The following is a 19,993-nucleotide window of genomic DNA, read 5'->3' as shown; positions in this document are numbered from 1 at the left end:
TTTCATGCAACTTGTTCTGTCCCAGGCTGGCCTTAAACTCAGGGATCTGCTTGCTTCTGTTTCTTGGGATTTAAGGTGTACCACCTTGCCTGGGCCTAAGCTTTTCATGGTCACTATGCCTCAAGATCTGGATGAAGAGTATGTATCTTCCAGCCTCAAGATGTGAATCACAAGTGTGCCCTTCATTTCTGGATTGTAGTTCATTTCAGATATACTCAAGGTGACAACAGAGAATAGCCATCACACATATACTTAATGACAGTCACCTTCCCAGCATCCTGAAGAAAATTCTCCTTAAAAATCATTTAAATATCAGTCAGGTATTCAAGCCATTCACTGAAATTCAATTTGTTCATATGTCTTTTAGACAATGTGGGATGTATGGGACAATATGACTTTAATATACATGAAGAGGGATTTTTTAATACCATGGACCAGTCCAGCCGTTTTACACATGATTAATTCACATAATCTTCTGAAGCTCCTTGATTTCAACCACTGGGGTCTGCACTTGGCAGAGGAGAAATCTGAGACCATAGGATAAGCCCGCTATCTAAGGTCACACAGCCAAGAAGCAGTGGGGCAGAAACTCACATCCACCCAATCTTACTTAAAAGACCAATATCTTAAACTACTAGCAATACCATCAGTCCCTATCGTGTCCTAGAGCTAGCCAGTAACTAGGGACCATGAAGGTCACAGAGCTATCTGCACAACATTTGTCTTTATTTGTTTAATGACTTAAACAAGTGATGGTAAATGCAAATATATTGTAATGTATAATCTCACTAATATTTCTTTCTCATTATTCCCCAAAGAACAGAATAATAAGTCATAGGGTGTCAAAGATCCCATGTGAGACAGGTAAGTAAGGAGAACAGAGTATGAAACTCCATTTTTCTTGGTTGAAATTAGCAAGAAAACTGACCAGCATTGGTCCATACGCCAATAAATTCGCTGTGGTAAGAGGCTACACATTACCATAAACTAGCAATAAAATAGGCATTTGCTTGTTGCATTAGGCTACTATTCCATGAACCTGCAAGATTCTCAACAGTGAGTCAAAGCTTGAGAGTTCAGTGATCTGACCTAAAGCCTCTGGGAAGACACAATGAGGAATGAGCAGTTTTTATGAGTAAAGAATGTGCATTCAGCAATCATAAGAGGACTCCTCAAGCATTGATCTCTACTTCCACTATTAACTGTGACTGCTTCCCTGTGGCTTGCAGGCAGTGATACCCTGAGATGCAAGCCTTCTTCAGACTGATGATGAACCAGTGGGGTGGAAATAGCGGGCTGGGAAAAACTTTATGCACACTTGAGCTCATCCCTTAAGTGAAAGGTCAGGAGCAGCAGGGTGGTTTGTTTCCTAGAACCTCCCACAGACATTCAAGTCCAGAAATCTTGCATTGCATAAAAAATGTGTTGTGGTAAGGAGGCAACCCTGGGCCAGCACATGCAGAGAGACCCTGTGGGTTAACCTCCTCTATAGGCAGGACATAAGGAGCCGTCTTCGGTGTTTTCAGAATATAATCAGTGAGTTACTTTTATCTCTTATATAAAACCTCTCACCAGAAAATTCAATCAAAACCTTAAGTTCATCTACCAAAAAGAATGGGTCCCATAGATTGTATTTTATTACACTGGGAACAAAACTCATTTCGCTGGAACAATAAACACTGTCGACTTCTTTTTCACCTGTTCTAAGTTGGAAATAAAAGAAAAAGTTTCCCCTCGGGATACTCATTGCCTTTCCTGGAATTTAATACAAATTCATTCACTGTCCCCACTCCTCTTCATTCTTTATTTCCTTTGTAGGCCATGGAAGCCTGGGATAAAGCATGTGTACTTTTACCAGTCCCAATGGTGGCTGGAATTTTTATTCTTTGCCTTTCTGAGAGAATCCTCTGATTGCTAACTCTGTGGGCTCCCCTCCAGGGTCCTTCCTTGAGGTACAGGCTCTTATGTCAGCAGGGCAGCAAACCCCAGGGCAGCTTCTTAAGTACTCCAACTATAGACAGCAGGAGGACAACTCTGGCTTGATTTGGATTGAAAAGCACAGCAGCATTTTTGTGCAATAGATTTTTTTCTTTTTTGGAAATAAATATAAAACTTTCAAATCTGACCCAGAGTTCTTTTTGTATGAAGATGGCATGTTATATCTATAGAACTCATGACTATCAGACTTGGACTTAAATTTATAGAAAAAGAGGGAGAGAGGAGGTAGAAAAAGAAAGACATTTAGAGGAAAGAAGGGATAACTGAAGGTGGAAAATGAAGACAGGAAGGGAGGGAGGTGTGCAGATTAGGTTTTTTGTCAATTTGACTTGAGCTAGAGTCATCTGAGAAGAGAGAACCACAACTGAGAGAATTCCCCATTGGACTATAGGCAAGTTTGTAAGGCATTTTCTTGATTGAAGATTGGTGACAGATATGGTTGGGCAAAGGCCTCCAGGAGGAAGTGGCACTCTTAGGCAGGTAGTCCTGGTTGGTTTAGGAAAAAAGGCTTTGCAAGCCACAGGGAGCAAGCCTTAAGTAAGCAGCATTCATTCATGGTTTCTACTTCCAGATTCCTGCCTTCAGTTCTTACCCAGAACTTCATTTCACAACAACTGTTGTGAAGGAAGGACAGAGGGAGGGAATGAGGCTGGAAGAGGGAGGAAGGGTAGGAGGGAAGGAGGGAGGGAAAGGAGAGAGGAAAAAAGAAAGAAAGGAAGAAGGAAGAGGGAGGGAAGGAGGGAGGGAATAAGGAAGGAAGAATGAAGGAAGGAAGAAGGAAGGAAGAAGGAAGGAAGAAGGAGGAGGAGAAGGAAGAGGAGGAGGAAAGGAAGGAAGGAAGGAAGAAGGAGGAGGAAGAAGAAGAGGAGGAGGTAGAGGAGGAGAAGGAAAGGAAGGAAGGAAGGAAGGAAGGAAGGAAGGAAGGAACTTGAACTCCCCAGAAAACACCTCCTTCTTCTGACAAAGACCCAAGTATTAATTGAAATAAAAAGACAACAACATTCCATGTATAATATAGCAAACAGAGCTTCAAAAAGTATTACATTATGAAGCAAAACATCCTGGCACACTCCACACTGTATTTTCTTAAAGGCCCATGTCTGTTTGATGAGGTAATGCCAAAGGTCACATTTCCTGCTTCAGGGCTGTATTCATATACCCCTGTCAGCCATTCCCTCACAAACCTGTGAAGCCATTGCATTGGAGAAAATCTGGCACGACTATACAAGTCATCAGGAAAAGTCATACCCTCTCCTTGGCCTCAGTCAATCCATGCAAATTTCCACATGTCACAGGAGCCCTGCTCTGTGGCTACTATGCAAGGTTCGACAGTCTGTAATAGTGTTTAGAATCACATCCTTGTTCATCACTCAGAGAGATCCTTCCCCTGCACCCAAAGTGCAATGATTTACGTTGTCCACTTAGGAAAGTTGGTAAGCAACATATTCTTACCAAGAAGACAAGCCAGGATATGCCCTTAAGAGGCCAGTACTGGTAGGAAAGAGGGGAACAAGTGGGAAGAAGAAAACAAGTGTGGATTCTTACAAAAGACAAAGTGAGAGGAAGGGACAATTTCAGCCTGACCGCAGCAGAGAAAGGTCAATACCCATTATGATCTGGCTAAATGTGAAGCCCTTGTCTCCATCCATGCAGAAAATCTCGACTATTGAGAGGATCAGGCTAAATTCCACCTACCACAGTTCTATCCTTTGACACAACCTCTGTCTATTGACAACACAGTCATCCCCAAATATCAATATCTGTGATATAAGTTTCATAGAGTTTTTGAACATGTCTAAATTCCTTAAATCCTTCAGTAAGCTCTGCCAAATCTTCCCTAATACCTCCTGAGCCACCACAACCTCAGTACTGCAGTCTTCAGGGGTATGAACTCTTAGAACATTTCTTACTAGGAAGGGGAGCTATTTCATGAGCTTGCAAGACAAAAAAGTGTCAGCCTAAGGCATGCAAAATATACTCATAAAATAAGAATACGCATAGCTTCATCCTTTATTGGACTGAGCCCCATGCAAATGTCTCTGAAATCTGGAGCAGTCATTAAAATCTCATTTGAACACAGGGAATGTTCACACTGATCAAGTGACAGCCGGGTGCCCAGCACTGTCTCAGGGATCTAACTTGAATTGTAAAATAAATGAGATTGCTCCCTGATAAAAAAAAAATCCACAACATTCTTATACTTACATTAGGTATTAATAATAATTATGATATTTTAACACACTATTTACTTGTGATATCACATAGTATAGCCTAGCAAACTGATTACTCATCACTGGTCTAGCAAACCCTTTTATTCTGTATTTCATAGTTCTATGTCTGCTATATTTAATTTTTAAATATCAAGATAATTGATAAACCGACTTACAGTATAACAGTATTTACGATATGTATTGCATTTTGACAGTATTTTACAATAGATCTGTGAGGAGCAAATGAAGACAAGTATTATTATGAACATAATTTGAACAACAGAATTTGTCAACACTGATATCAGTATTCCTTCCGTTCACATATAGAAATCTTCTCTAGTCAAGCTTCCTCACTCTTTCTTCCAAGTGCCATGAAGATAATATGCTCCTATGAACTCTTCTCTGATTAATCTCAGGCATCTTCCTCTATGAAGCAAGTTCTCTCTCTCACTGAGCCTGAAGCTCACCATGTTGCTGTCTAGACAGTGAGGTACCTGGATCGACACTGGGAATTCAAATGCAGACAAGCATGCCCCAGTTCACATAGATTCTGTGGCTTCAAACCCATACCCTCATACTTCCGGAGCAAACACTCTTATCCCCAAGTCATTTCTCCAGTCACCCACCTGTACTTTGGAATAATGTTTAGTTCCTTGATATCTTTACTTCTCATGTTAATGATTTTAACTTTTTGGGTTTCTCTTTCTCTTTTCCTTTGCTTGCTCTTAAATTCTAACTTTTTTATGATTTACTTTTTGTTTACATTCCAATATTGTCCCCTTCCTGAACTCCCCTCCATGAACTTTCCATCCCATCCCTATCCCCTTTGCCTCTAAGAGGATACTCCTCCAACCACCCGCCCATTCATGCCCTCGCCCCTTTAGCATCCCCCTTCTTGGGGCATCAAGACTCCATAGGACCAAGGGCCTCCTCTACCATTGATGCCAAATAAGGCAGTCCTCTGCAACTTACATAGTAGGAGCCATAGACCGGCCCATTTATACTCGTTTTGTTGGTGGTTTAATCTCTGAGAGCTCTGAGGGGTCTGGGCTAGTTGATATTGTTGTTCTTCCTATGGGGTTCCTGCAGTCATTCTCCTAACTCTTCCATTGGGATCCCCAAGCTCAGTCTCATGGTTGGCTGTAAGTATCTGCATCTGTCTTAGTCAGATGCTGGTAAAGCCTCTCAGGGAACAGCTACACCAGGCTTCTGTCTGCAAGCACATCTTGCCAGCAGCAAGTAACAGGGTTTGGTGTCTATGGATGGGGTTGGCTCTTGATGTCCTGTTCCATTTTTGTCCCTGAATTCCATTAATTCAGGAGCAATTTTGGGTTAAAATGTTTGAGATAGGTAGGAATCCTAAATTTTATCTCTGCCTATATATAATTGTATGCTCCTTTATATATATAAAAAACACCTCAATACTTGCTGTCATGAGCTCTCTATAGCATTAAGAAAATAAAAAAATAAAATCACAAACAATGCATTCCATCTGTGTCATATTTCTCTGCCTCTCTGCCATATTAGAATATGAAAAATTAAAATATGAAAAATTAAAATATAAAAAATAGTTCATAAAAACTCATATAACAACAATTTATGAAAGAATATGAAATGTAGTGTGGAAAGAAGAGCCAATCATTGATTGATATTTTCTATTAATTCTCCTATTAGAAAAGAAAGATGAAATCTTCAGATCAGTCACACTTTGAAACATGACCCCGGAAGGAGATAAAAATGTGCTCCTACCAGTGGAAGGGGAAGCCCTGGGTCCTGCTAAGACTGAACCCCCAGTGAACTAGACTATGGGGGGAGGGCGGCAATGGGGGGAGGGTTGGGAGGGGAACACCCATAAGGAAGGGGAGGGGAGAGGGGGATGTTTGCCCGGAAACCGGGAAAGGGAATAACACTCGAAATGTATATAAGAAATACTCAAGTTAATAAAAAAAAAAGAAATACTCAAGTTAATAAAAAAAATAAAGAAAAGAAATACCCAATCTAATAAAAATGGAAGAAAAAAATGTGCTCCTAACAGAGAAGTAAGGACTTCAAATATTGCCAATTCTCATCATCTTAAAGACAATTCCTTCTACCAAATATGGCAAAGCATTTCCTGAGCACATAAAATCACATCCAACATGGTCCAGTGCGTGGCTGATACACCGAGGGTTTCAGAACATGGAAAAAAATGTCTGGATGGAGGCAAAAGGTCTCATTCATAACAATCAATGTAAGATCAACAGATGAGGCAAAGGCAGAGTTCAATTTGCCTCTAGATTAAGTTACAGCCAGGGTACATCAAAGCAGGCTTTGGACCCTCAGGCCAAGCCAAGCATCCAACATTTCTCTTGGTAGAGGCTACAATAGCAAGGATTAAAGCAACTTGTGCCTTCACCCAAATTTGTTCAAAAGTTTCTGGTCAGATTCAATTAAAGACATAGTATCCAATGACTTACATGAGAAAATAATGGTATATTGGAGTGACTGCACAGTAAGTCTTCATTTATTTTTGAGGTTGTAATTTAATTGCATAATTTCCTTCCTTTTCCTCCCTCTCAACATTACCACATAACCCTACCTTCTCCTTCAAATCCATAGCCTCTTTCTCCACTAATTGTTATTGCATTTACATACATAAATACCTATATTTATGCATGCAATAACATGTGCATGTATACATATACTCATAGATATAATTATAAACATATATAATATATTCACCTATAGTTTATATTCACATATATGTGTGCATATACATTCCTAAATATAACCTGTTAAATCTAAATATTAATCACAATACAGAATTGTGGAGCCCAATCTGAATCAATATACTACAAAATCCTCTCACACCTAGAGTTTGGGGAACATTGCAGAAGACAAGGTAGATTGTAATGTCGGGCGCCAGCACCAACACGGTACCTGCAGGATGAAAGAAGCACACACACACTTATTCATGTCAAGCCCAAAGAGGAAGAGCCTCTGGTTTCTGTATTGACCAAACTATATATCCCAAGTACACCACTTAGCAGGTATCTGCGAAGCACAGTGGGGAACCCTGGCTGAGACTTTGGTAACAAAGGACTGAATACATGGCCTGAATAAATTAGGGAAATAACCAGGAAGGCCAGCCTATTTCTTTGACTGGGGTGAGAAGTACCTGGCCAGACTGCTCCTAGTTAGGAACAAAAGGCTTAGGCAGGGCTCAGCAGGGGTCAAACCCTGCAGGAGACCCAGAAGGATGAAGGCATTCTGTAATTGTAATCTTCTTGTTTACAGGGAGAGGCTTTTGATCCTACAATCTAAGACTAAGGCCAAACAGTGACAAGGCCACCAGGCCCAAATCCAATATGGCTCCCACATTGTAAGAGGCCAAGGATAGGGGACTTTTCTGTGACATTGTGTCTCCTTATAACATCAGAAGCTATATACATAAAGTCTCACCAGCAGCATAGTTTCTTAAATTGAATGGTTGATAGTGGTCCTAGAGGATAAACTATTGAAAGGAAAATTATACAGATTTGAGGTTTAAAAATATGAAGTTAAAAGAATAAGTTTTAAATTCAGACTCAGGGCTAAACACTGTGAAAAGCAAGTCCAGGCAGCCCCGCCCTGCCGCTAGAACTAACAGACCATAAAAGGAAAGGAATGCAGAACAGACCAGGAGTACCGGATCTGACTCACAGGCCACCTGGCAGGAAGAGATAAGCCCCCAGCCCCCGACATCCAGGACGCCCCAAACCTGCCAATGTGTGTAGCTATACCTTATTACCTCATCATGTAAAATAGCCAATCATATGTGAACATGTCTATGTGCCTCGTTTGAATCCACCAATCCCCGTAACTATGCATCTGCTTCTGTACGCCCGCTTCTGCTTCCCCAATCCCTATAAAAGCCCCATGCTGGAGCTGCTGGGCGCGCAAGTCCTCCGAAGAGACTGTGTGCCCGCAGGTACCTGTGTTTTCCAATAAACCCTCTTGCTGATTGCATCCGAGTGGACTCGGCTCGGTCATTGGGCGCTTGGGACTCCTCCTGAGGGAAAGGTCCTCTCCGGGGGTCTTTCACTATTGATATTTGGGGTTATTAATAATAACTCATAAACATAATAGCTGATTTCTTCTGCGATTCATTTAATGTAGGTTCACTACCTACTGCTGTTTATTCTAATCAATCATATTGTGTCTCCCAAAGTTGAAATAGCAAATTGACCCTCTTCTCTAGAAGACACCTACAAACAAAACAGGTGCAGTATCTCTAATCCCTGGAACCTCTTCTTGGACTATCCACCACACCTCATCTCATCTATCTATCATGTTCTAGAAATGCTGTCCTCCTATATATTCTGTTATAGACTGAATTCTATCCCTCCACTCATTCAAATACTAAATACCCAAATTATATTATATTCTGGATAACAGAATATGACCTGAAAATACTCTCGTTGTATGCAGAGCTGATTAAAATGAGATTATACTAGGAGGTGGTATGGAGCCTAAATACTACATGAATGGTGTTTCTATAGAAATAATACTGGTCACAGACAAGCAACTTAAAGAATGACATCCAATATAAAGGCAAAGATCAAAAAAGTCACTGTGCTTGCCAAGAATTGCCATAAATTGCTTGCTAGTCGCCAGGGTTCAGAAGAGGGGCTGAAAACAAGTTACTCCTGGAATCTCCAAGACAAATCAACCTTGCCAAGAACTTCACCTTGGACTTCTGCAGCCCTGGCCTTGTGAGACAATGCATTTTTGTTTTTAAGTCACTCTTTGTGGGATAGTTTACTAGAGAAGTCATAGGAAACAACTGTAAAGTCTTACGATACGAGGCATAATCCCAGCATGGCGACTACTGCCAGAAATGTTCTTTCAGGCTAGTTTCTCCCGAGAGGCCAGAGATGTGAAGGAACAGAACTGGCAGCAATGAGGCTGACTGAAGGGCTCAACCTAACATTACAAACTCTATTTTGTATCCAGACTCCATCTTATGTTGCTTGTTCTCAGGCTAAACTCAGGAACTGGGAAAATCACAGCTTGTTCTAGGAACCAAGACACCTCCTATCAACAACCTCACCTTCTTAACAAAATCTACTCCACCCTTAGTGACAGCCAATCAACTGTCCAGATGCCCCAAAGTAGATTGCTCAAGTTAGCCATTGTACATAACAATGTAACAATGTATGTATGTAACGGTGTAACAATGTATATAACAATGTATGTAACAATAGTACAGAACAAGCTGAAATCATTGCTAACCACCAAAAATGTGCAAGCTATAAAGTCTTAACCAATCATGTAACTGCCAGATTGGAAAGTCCCTCACACTGCTGAAAACATGATAAAAAGACAAAATTTTACTAATTCAGGACCTTCCACACCCAACCACTGTGTTAGAGAGGAAGGAGGGTTGAGCTCCACCTTGAATAAAGACTCTTTGCTTCTGCTTTTGCATGGGAGTTGGACCTCCGGTGGTCTCTAGTGATCTGTGGGGACCCCGACACCCGGGCAAAACAAAGTCATGTGATCCTTTTGTACCTTATGAAGTCTTTAAATATGTACAACTGTGTTTAAAATTAGCTGAAGTTCCTACAGCTTCTTTATCAGAGGTGAAAGAATTCTTTTGCACTGTGAGAAAGCCATTCTCTATGGTTCAAGTGTTTAGATATCTCCCTAAACTTTGTATATTTGGCTATTAGAGGAACTCTTTGAACTTTGTTAGCAAACCTGTCAAACATATCACTGCCCTGTCAGAACTAGATACATTAAGCCAGGAATATACTTCACTTCTTCCAAGTCAACAAAAAATAATAAGATACTATACGCATGACCAAAATGTCAAGAGAAATGTTTTAAAACTCCAAAGGCAGGAAAATCATATGAAGGTAAAACTCTAAAACTATGCAAATTTGAAACTTTTAAACTAATAGTATTTTTTATCATATTCTTAATCTTCAAATCAGTTCGGGTTTTGAAAACATGTCAAGCTATGAGTACATTTTTTAAAACATTTGTTCTTCTGCTTCTCAGTTTGGTGGCAGCAGATGTATCTTCCAAGATCATTTTTAATGTCAATCTTCCAGGTACCCAAAACCTAAACTATTTGCAGCCTTCAAACTTTATTATTTAAAGATTATTAGTTATATATTACAGTTTATAAAAGATGTTCTTACATAATAGAATTATAAGGAATATTGCTTAACTACAGTAAAGCCCTCTCTTGTGTGATATGAAATAAACATACTGTAACATTGTAGTAAATCATTGTAGAAATATTTAATAATAATATCAATAATGTTGTCATGGACAACATTAATTTTACTTTTTATGTTATACTTTTTTAATTTTAATGTTATACTTTTTTAAAAATAAAGTTCTGACCCTGAGATTGCTCAGACACTGAAACACCAACCAGGCAGCTGGTGGGGTGGTGTAGGATAGGGACATCCTCTTGGTGATGAGGGGGTGGGGGATTACAGGATGGGGAGCAGTCAGGGAGCAGACTGGGAGGGGGAATGAAGACTGGACTATAAAAAAAGGACTAAAGAATAAAAAATAAAGAAAAAATAAAGTTCTATAAAATGTGTCTACTATTTGATCACCATTGGCTATTTTAGCTCTTCCGTTTGATTTTTATTTTAAATGCCATTGGCAGAAGGCTGACAGTTGAGTATATTTAATTGCCTCAAATACGCTGCTTCTTCAACTTAACCATAAGAACATGTTTTTATTTAATATACTTCCCAATGTGTTTCTTTCAACTATGTCACTTTTGGGGATAACAGATTAAATCATTTGCAGTTTGTGGTAGCTTTCCTCCTGCAGACCTGTCAAACTCGTACCCCATGGACCACAATTGTCCAAGAATAACTATAATCATGGTGCAATATAAAATTGTAAACTTCCTTAAAATATTATGAGGTGTTTTTGTGTGTGCTTTTTCTTTTTAACTCAACTGTGTGGTTCTCAAATACGAGTTTTATAAATGACAATGTTGTGTCCAATGTCAAAAGGTTGGTCAGGTCTGCAAGAATGGGCCAAGCTTTATTTCTATTTTTTTTCCTTCTTCTCTTCCAACTTGTTCCTATAACCTTGTCAACACTTGACAGCTTCACAAACTACATCTGGGCCAGCCTTTCTTCTTAATGCCAACAACTGGCCTTATAGTCACCCCTGCCTTGGCCAATAATGCTAAGCTAGTAATCAGCTAATGAGAAAATTCAAGCATAAAAAGATGTCTGTGTTTCCCCTTTTTATGTCATTATAGAGGCCTTCTCTCAGCTTGCCTGGAGATATGTAAGTCAGAGTGACAGAGTGCAAGCACATGCCTCCTAATACAGACAAGCATCTAAACATCATAATGATTTTGTTTCCGGTTCTGATGTTGTTGGGGGATGGTTTGTGCACTGTGCATTCAGAGGCTGATTTCTGTACCTGGACATCTGGGTGCAGTCTGGTTTTGGTATTGTCAATATTATGAAGCATTTCCTGACTCAGTATTTTGTAGAACTTGTTTTCCATCATTCTCAATTGGTCAATGCTGATTGGTCAGTGAAGAGCTGATCAGCCTATAGTGATAGAAGGGAGAGATAAGGCAGGACTTACGTGCTCAGGGAAAAGAGGAAGACAGGGACCCAGGGGGCAGTAAGAGATTCACCATGAGCAGGTCAAGGTGAGTTGCCACAAGGACACGGGTGAAGAAGGAAGAAGGAAGTGCTAGAGCAAGACCAAGGTGACAGGAAATGCCACCTGGCTGGCAAGTGAGTGGAACATAGGTCAGGCCACATAGTCAAGTTAGAATATTTCAGAACCTGCCCAGCTTAGTGGCTGATGCTTGTAATAAATATACCAGGTATCCATGTCTTTGGGGGAGAAATATAAGCAGCAACAGAAAAGCCCCTGAATTATCTTTACAGATGCAGTTCAGTCCCCTGTGTCATGTGATGCAATGTGATGTGATGTGATGTGATGTGATGTGATGTGATGTGATGTGATGTGATGTGATGTGATGTTTGATTAAAAGTGGTCTGGGGCTGAGTCCTTTCTGGTGAATATATAACTGGTTTTGCCATTGCATATTTTTGTCTATATGGTTTAGTTCATGAATGGGAAGCCATTACAATGAAATGGACTTCTCCAAATAGCAAATTCATAGTTCATAGAACTTCTAATCTAAATAATAAAAGACCATAAGGGAATAATGCTGGGTAGTAGTTTAATTTTTATGGCATTTAACATTTTGTGGGACATTAGGCTACAGCATAATATGAGAAAAACATAAACAATAGGAAATTAAAATGAAATTGAAAGTTAATAAAATGTGAATGAGGCTACAACATAGATTGATTAACTTTTAAAAAGTTTCATCTCACTCATACACAAAATAATTAGAATTCTTTATCCAAGTTAGTTAAATGTAACCATGAGGAAGTAGCCATGAAAGGTGGCAACATTCTTTTTTTTTTTTTTTGAATTTTTTTTTTTATTAACTTGAGTATTTCTTATATACATTTCAAGTGTTATTCCCTTTCCCGGTTTCCGGGCAAACATCCCCCTCCCCCCTCCCCTTCCTTATGGGTGTTCCCCTCCCAACCCTCCCCCCCTTGCCGCCCTCCCCCCATAGACTAGTTCACTGGGGGTTCAGTCTTAGCAGGACCCAGGGCTTCCCCTTCCACTGGTGCTCTTACTAGGATCTTCATTGCTACCTACGGGGTCAGAGTCCAGGGTCAGTCCATGTATAGTCTTTAGGTAGTGGCTTAGTCCCTGGAAGCTCTGGTTGCTTGGCATTGTTGTACTTTTGGGGTCTCGAGCCCCTTCAAGCTCTTCCAGTTCTTTCTCTGATTCCTTCAACGGGGGACCTAGTCTCAGTTCAGTGGTTTGCTGCTGGCATTCGCCTCTGTATTTGCTGTATTCTGGCTGTGTCTCTCAGGAGCGATCTACATCCGGCTCCTGTCGGTCTGCACTTCTTTGCTTCATCCATCTTGTCTAATTGGGTGGCTGTATATGTATGGGCCGCATGTGGGGCAGGCTCTGAATGGGTGTTCCTTCTGTGTCTGTTTTAATCTTTGCCTCTCCCTTCCCTGAGGTGGCAACATTCTTATGACAAGGAAAGATATGAAACCAGAAAACAGGCAAAAACTTAAATCTGGAAGTGCTTTTTATTTGCCAGGGTCTGAAAAAGTCCCTTAGACAAACAAAGCTGACAATTTCTACCCTGCGCCCTAGTTGTCCTAGTAGAGAGAATGGGCTCACAAAGGACAAAGCACCCACCTCTCTATGGAAGTGCTACACTTCCAGTATTTACAGACTTTTCCAAATACTAATTAAACTTCTAATTAAACAACTATAAGCATATGGCTCAGTGTTAAAAATTGTTCTTTCATTTTTAATTTGAAGAATCACATGAAACTACTTTCATCCAAGTACATAAAGATGTCTTAGTGGACCACTTTGGTCCACTGTCCCCCTCCCATTTGCCCACACCCTTGGTTATTCATCCGAGAGACTTCGAGTCAATAAATAAGTGAGACCCTTGCACGTCGGTGTTTATTGTAGCACTATTCACAGCAGAGAGCTTGGAGAACCAACCCAGGTCTCCACAACATGGCAATAAGTAAATGAAATGTGTTTAATATGTACAATTGTATGTTTTCAACCATGAAGGGACAATCTCAACATATATAAATGCAATGTACCACATAAACACCCTTGAGGACAGAAACCATATGATTAGCTCCTTAGATGCAGAAAGACTTTTGACTAAATCCATCACCCCTTCATGATAAAAGTCCTGGGGAGAATCTAGAGATATGGAGGACACATTTCAACATAATGAAAGTTCATATGACAAGCGTATGGCCAACTTCGTACTAATCATTCCTACTGAAAGTTCGAAGAATGTCTACCAAAATCATGAACAAGACAAGGACGTGCACCCTCTCTGTGCCTGCTCAATCCAGTACTTGACATCTTCACTAGTGCAATAAGACCTTACAGAGATCAGGAAAACACAAACAGGAAAGAAAGAAGTCACTTATTTACAGATGATATGATTTCATGAAGAAAAGACCCTAAAGACTCCACTAGAATACTCCAACAGCAGATAAGCACTTTCAGCAAAGTAGCAGGACACAAAATTGGCACACAAATCTCTAGCTTTCCTATACACTAATGAGAAACATACTGAGAAAGAAATCAGAGAAACAGTAGCTTTCACAATGGATTCTAAATGTATTGGAATAAATATAACTCAAGTAAAAGACTTGTATATTAAAACATATGTTAAAAATAATACCAGAATACAGAAAGATTTCCTATGTTAATAAATTGATAGAATAAATATCATGAAAATTCCCTTCCCATCCCACCAAAAATAATTTACAAATTCAACGCAATCCCCATCAAAACTCTCAAGCTTTTCCTCAAAGAAGTTGAAAAAGTAAGCCAAAACTTCATGTCAACACAAAGAAACAAGAATAACTAAAACAACAGTGAAAGGAAAAACCGCTGGAGGTAACAGCATCCCTGATTTTAAGTTACACTGCAGACCTATAGAAATAGACGTCTTGCTGCTGGTATAAAAGCACACACTTGGATCAATGGACTAGAATTAATGATATGGATATAAAACCATGCACCTCTCACCACCTGGTTTCTGAAAGAAAAGCCAAACATACACACTGGAGAAGAGCATCACATTCAATGACCGGTGCTAGTCAAACCAGATAGCTACATGTAAAAGAATAAAAATAGATTCATATCTGTCACCATGCATAATGAATCTGGGTGAATATGGATAAGAAAGAGTTGGGAGTACATATGGTCAAGCTACAGTGTATGAAATTATCAAATTACCAAAGAATTAATAGAAATATTATTTAAAAACAAAATATCTCAATTTTGTGTAGAAACCATATGCACATGTCCACGTCATATAATAAACATGAGTAAATTCTACCACAGTATCACAAGAGCCCTGGCTAAAGAAATGGATATGAGGTACAACTCCAACCTCTGAGACTGTGCCTGGCCTGACCAGAGGCTACTCAAGAAGTAGAGACTGAAAAAATATACATGATGCTTCAGGTGAGGTAAACATATAAACACACATTTTATGGAAAACAGAAAACATCTCTGTGGACACAGTGAGTAAGACACAAACTGTTATTGAGAGTGGGTGGATGGAGAAACACGTGGTTACAGAAAAGAAAAACCAGGTTTAACCAGGAAGTGGGCCTCAAAGAAACAAGAGTAAAAACAACAGATTTCAGGCCTCGGTGAAGAGATGGAAATGGAATTTGTCTTCAGAATCAGAGCTTTCTAGACAAAATTATTTTTGAAATGAGTTGGTTTGTTTTATGGGGGGGGGGGGATTTTGACTTTTAGAAGTAGTTTATTTCCCCATTCACAAACCCACAAACCTCTGACCATGATACAAGTCACCCCAACTTAAATAAAACCTTAGAGTGTATATGTCAGACATGATTCAAGAGAAGGGGATTTGAACGGTGGATGGGTGGGAGCTGTGGGGAAGCGAGCAGATGAGTACCAGCAAGCAGGGGTGTGCGTTGTTCTCAGGATGTTCATTAAAATCAGCAATAATCAGCATGTGTTCATCATATAAGTAATTATCCCTATTGGCACACTCAGAAATAAGATTATGTCTCACTTTCCTTTGTCTCTGTAGTAAAAATGCCAAAAGCATTTTCTTAAAAATTTGAAACTTGTCCCTTGTAGACTTGGTAAAAGAAAGAGAATATGACTGCTAAAAGTTCCACATCAAATCTTCATAATGGGGCCAATTTTGGAGGGCATGTTTTAAATTCAGGCTGGGTATTTGGGGATTGTATTATTATTATTATTATTATTATTATTATTATTATTATTATTATTATTATTATTATTTCTTCAAGTGTTTCTCATTTGTATGAATATATACCCAGCTTTCTACTACTTTAAACATCCTCAGAATTCATGATTTGCTTTTGGAATCATGGCTGCCTTTCAGTGGCCTCAGTGAGACCACCATCCTAGTTCAGGTAAGAGACCTCTCCCATTTCCCTTCAAACTTATTCTAGATCATGAAAGTGTTGACCAAATCTCAGTATTAAAATGATACAAACATGGCTTTGTGGGAAGAGTGCCAAGGACTAATTAGAAATATTTCCATATGATCTTGGTACAAAATCATCCAGAAAACAGGAGACTCCATTTTGTATAAAATCCCTGACCTCAACTTAAATGACACAGATATGGAAGGGGCAAAGTCATACTTTAATCAGAGGTGAGATTTACTCCAGTACTAACCCTTGTACAGCCATATCAGCCTTCCTACAGGCTGCCATTAGTCACTTCTGAGGTAGGTACCGATGGCTTGAAGAGAGGCAAAGTCAAAATTTATTTTCAATCCCAAAGACTGTTGCAGCTGCCAATTTATAGCCCCTGAAATGGTCAGGATTGAGAGCGGGTGGAATAACACTGGATTTAGGAACAGACTCAGATCCCACTGGGTTTACTCCTCCAGAATCGTAAAACCATGGCCGCAGCAATTCCTACGTCACCTTTCTGAAGCACCCTATCATAGCACCGTAAGTGGTTTGCTCAACCTTGGCAGCCACCTAGAAGACTTGATAACATCAGCAGGGGTTACTAAAGATGCTATAGGCATACCGACTACCCATCTTAAGAGCAGGCTTTTCAGGCTGCCCATCTATCTTCATTGCAAAGGCCAGTCTTCATGGGCAGGCTGATCTGCCTGTCTTCATTTGCAAAGGAAGTCTGTGCACCGGGAGCTTAGTGTGGGAAGTAGATGGCTGAGAACAAAACGTTCCACACAGAGCCTACTTTGGCGCCATTATAGAAGCCAAAGAACCCCAGGTGTTGTACCGTAGACACCACTGACTCAGGTCTGTGGTAATCTCTCCAGCCACTTGCATGCAGATCTTTATGATTTCTAAAGAATTTGTAAAAATCAATGGCTTTTGTATACCCTCCTGCAAAAATCTCGGCTGCAAGTGGGACTGAGACATCTCTGTGCTTCAATGTGTCCCTCACAATATCATTCACTATATGGCCTTCTCTGTGGCTTCCCAGTAACTGTGGCAGCAAACCTCTGTACAGTACAAAGAAACCGTGATAATGGAGCTGTTTTTATGCATGTACTCTTCCACAAAAGAGCCGGTTGATCATTGATTCTACAGTCAAGTCTTTACAAGATCAATAGGATACACGGCAGTGTCTCTAACAGCTCCTGCAGTAGAAACCAGATCAAACCGGTGGACTGACACTGCAAGCTGCACAAACCTCGTCCTCTGAAGCCTTCTACTGCCTCTGAGCCCCAGTCAAGTTGAAAAGCCAAGTTCCTTCTTCCAGAGGAATGGTCTGTTCCAAGTCTCCTGAAGTCATTTGTCCCCTTGGCTCACATAAATCTGAGTTTTCAGGTATCAACCTCCGAGGGTATACCCCAATCAAATGTATGAGCTGCCGGTGCAAACTTCTCCTTAGCCAACTCCACATCATTCCTGCTGCCAACCTGAGGGCTGTAGACATTTCTAATGAGTCCCACCTTGTTAAGAAGCAAATTCAATCCATTATAATAGAAAAAATAACTTAATGGAATACAGTATCTCTGGGTATTCTCTAACAAAAGGAGTCAGGACATGGGGGCAGACAGGGACCATGATGTCTTAGAAGTTAATGGCTGTGACTCTCTCCAGTTTGGGCATTGCCTCGTTGGACAAAGGCTGTTTCTCATGCCCTGACTATATTTCCAGCAAAAGCCCAGTGAACTCTGCATATGTAAGATGCCCATTTCTTTTTTTTCCCAAATTGTAAATCTCAGTGAAATGGAATATGTTGATGAACTATAGTCTGTCCAAAAATTTGCTTAACATCTTCAAAAGTAAGTTCTTCTTTACCAGCTTTTTCAAACAGCTACAAGGCCACCATAAACAAGACATCTGGGGAACACAGGACAGATTCAAATGCTACAGATATTAATGCATCCTTGGTTTGATCCACCACAGTGGATCTTAAAGGTCTTTGGGTTAGGCTCTTTCTCCAAAACACTCAGCTACCAAATGACGAAGTCATCAGGAGACATAAAAAATGCACCACCCTTCAATGTTTGCATGCATCAAAAATAATGTTCTAAGCTCAGCTGGATCTGATCTCTTGCTTAAAGCCAACTTGATATCTGCCCTGCATCTGCCTGGGTGTGGGTGGCTGAGGGACCTGTTCACAGTTTGTCTCAAACTGGGGACTCGCCATATACTTATCACCCCAACCTCTGCATGGGCAGTGATTCAGCCTGGCCTTTGAAATGCATTTTATGTATGTGACTAAGCATAAATGGCTTGAAAATAAAAGGTGCCGAGGTCTTTTGTTGTATTCTGGCTAGCAAGATTACATGGATGAAACCCAAAGTTTGGAGGAATGAACTAATCTAACCTTTGCCTACAGTTTGAATTAAGTTACTTTCCTTGTTGCTGAAACAAAATAACCAACAAAAAACACCTTTAAAAGGAAGCACTTATTCTGGTTTAAATTTGAGAGGTTGCACAGCTCATCCTGGCAGGAAAAACAAAGCTTCAAAAGAGTAAGGTTCACATTCACTGGCAACTAGAAAGCAGAGAGTAAACAGTGCTAATGAATTGTCTTTAATATAAATATCAGCAATGAATTAATCTAGAATTTCTTTACCTTCTAATAGTCACCAATAACCACACAGAGAAACCAAGGTTTATTTAAAACTGCACCTTAGTAGCTGAGCAGTTAAATGATCTACCTTAACTATCTTTGCTAATCTGTCTACCTCCCAGCCCCATCCAACAATAATTGCATATTATTATTGATCTGGCGCTTTGGGCTTCGGGTGTGTTTCCATAAGCTCTCTCCAGCTCCAAATCCTCCATCCTCTTGGCTTGTCTGACCTCCCTCTCTGCCTCTCTCCTTCCTCTGGTTGGCTGATGCCCCATCCTATTTTCTATTCTGCTCAATCATTGGGTGGTCAGCATTTGCTGACTAGGTAACAGGTAAGAATTGTTTACACAAACTTAAGAGAGGAAATTCTTGGTATAAGCATTATAGTGCTGTGCCTAGATTGAAACAATATACAGGGAAAGAGAAATCAGCATTTGAATAACACAAGGATAAACTTTACACAGTGTACAAAACATTATGCCTACAAAACAGAAAATGGGACAAGACTGTAAGGCTCAAAGCCCTACACACACTTAAAGCTCAAAGCCTTAATGACACACTTCCTCCAACATATTCCTCTTAAAGACTTCACAACCTTCCACTATAGTACTACCATTAGCTGGGGTGTAAGTGTGGATGGAGCATAGCACCATGGTACATTCAAACGCCAATACCCATTTAGGAATACAACAGCAAATCATTGTCCTACACCCTCATAGTGTTTGTTGTTGTTGCTGTTGCTGTTTGTTTGTTTTCTGGGTTTTTTGTTTTGTTGTTTCGTTTTGTTTTTTGCTCTCAGGTGAAGGGCACTCTAGTTTGTCAACTATGGGCATTAAAAAAAGAATAGTTTTATTCCTTCTCTTGACCCAAATCTCTCCATTTACATCATTTTCCCCACTCTAACAATGACTGTATAGCCATCATTGGTTCAATATCTATATAATCCAAAGTGAGTCTGGGATACATTATTATTCACTGGAAGGAAATATAAAATATCTTCTAGTACTCCTCTGCTAGCTCAGGAATAAATGGAGAACTCAAGGTTTTCTTTACAGTTATGGTGACTTGACAGTATATAAAATCTCCTTGGA

General features: G+C 40.0%; 1 protein-coding gene and 1 pseudogene; both read right to left on the bottom strand.

Annotated features, from left to right (window-relative positions):
* Erich1 (glutamate-rich 1) overlaps positions 1-19,993 on the bottom strand; it is a gene marked incomplete at its 5' end in the record, with an annotated part of 52,793,804 nt that overhangs the window by 47,579,370 nt on the left and 5,194,441 nt on the right.
* The window catches only part of Slc25a13-ps1 (solute carrier family 25 member 13, pseudogene 1), a 5,509-nt pseudogene continuing 2,048 nt past the window's right edge, over positions 16,533-19,993 (bottom strand).

This window comes from Rattus norvegicus, chromosome 16 (genome assembly GCF_021556685.1).
Source record: "Rattus norvegicus strain SHRSP/BbbUtx chromosome 16, alternate assembly SHRSP_T2T, whole genome shotgun sequence".
NCBI classification, from domain to species: Eukaryota; Metazoa; Chordata; class Mammalia; order Rodentia; family Muridae; genus Rattus; species Rattus norvegicus.
Note: the sequence above shows the minus strand (reverse complement) of the source record. Positions and strands in the feature narration are given on the sequence as shown.